Raw genomic sequence first — 1,557 nt, forward strand, 5'->3', positions numbered from 1 at the left:
CAGATTACCAGACCAAAAACTCCAAATACCATTTCCAATATACAACATCATTTCAAGCTTCCTCCACAACCGACAAATAAAGGTCAAGGTCTCCACTTCCCTCTCCACCCCTTTCACTCCCAAAGCCGGTGTCCCTCAAGGTGCAGTCCTCAGTCCCCTCTTTCTCTTTTTTTTTTTTTTTTTTAAAGTTATTTTTTTGGGGGCATTTTCCATTTGTATTGACAGGACAGTGGATAGAGTCTTGAAAGGGGGGAGAGAGAGAGTGGATGCGGAAAGGGCCACAGGCCGGATTCGAACCCGGGCCGCCGCGGTCAGGACCAAGCCTCAATACATGGACGCCCGCTCTACCAACTGAGCTAACCCAGGCGCCCCCCCCTCCTCTTTCTCATCTACATCTCCGACGTCTACTACCCCCCACCCACCATAGGACACATCTCACAATTTACCGACGACCTCTGTTACTGGACTCACTCCAAATCAATTCCACTGGCTGCCAAAAAACTCCAAACATGCATCACAACAATAAAAACCTGGTCCAACAAATGGAGAATCAAACTCAACCCCTCCAAAACTCAGCTCATCCTGTTCACCAGAAACACCAAACTCAAACCAACGATCCACCTCACCCTCCACAACACCCCCCTCACCCTGGCCAAAGAGGCAACGTTCTTAGGAGTCACCTTTCAAATGAACATGACATGGACCACCCACATCAATAACCTGGAAAAACAAGGCAACCAACGACTCAACCACCTCAAAGCACTCACTGGACACAAACACGGAGCCTCACCAGAAATCATCCTCAAGGTTTACCAAACAGACATCAGATCAATCTTTGAATATGCAGCACCAGTCTGGACCACAGCCTCACAACATCAATTCAACAGACTACAAATCATCCAGAACGAGGCAATAAAACTGACATACCGACTCCCACAATACATCAGCACCCACTACATCCACAGTATGTCCGGACTTAAACCCATCCAAGAAAGAAACACCATCCTTACCCAGAGATACAAACAAAGAGCCATCCATAACCCTGCCATGACACAATTAATCCACAAAGCACAATGGGCCCCCAGAACACCCCTCTCCATAATACTCCAAAACAAACCACCATAACTATCAAACCCCCACTCCCCCCACCACCACCAATATTAACCCATGATCACATTTAACTCTATTTACAGTCCACACACCACATACAACCACAACATCCTTTTTTTATCCATCATTCTCTTTTAAAACATCATCTTTTTTATCCATCACCCTATTAAACACCATCCTTTAAGCCATCATTCTTTTACTTCTATCTATCTACCTGTTTATATTTATTTTACTTTATTTTATCTCAGTCTTTTTAATCTTGCGCTAATTTGATTTGCAACCTGACTAACAGCCAGCTACCCCACCCCTCTCAAGCGCACACACACATATTATATTGATCTTGCCCAGTTATGTTGGCTTTTTTAAAGTTTTTTTTGTTTTGTTTTTGGTTATGTATTTGTTTGTTTATTCGTTCTTTGTTTTTTTTTGTTTTTTTTCTTTCTTTAA

The sequence above is a fragment of the Sebastes umbrosus genome, chromosome 14, assembly GCF_015220745.1.
Source record: "Sebastes umbrosus isolate fSebUmb1 chromosome 14, fSebUmb1.pri, whole genome shotgun sequence".
In the NCBI taxonomy this organism is placed as follows: domain Eukaryota; kingdom Metazoa; phylum Chordata; class Actinopteri; order Perciformes; family Sebastidae; genus Sebastes; species Sebastes umbrosus.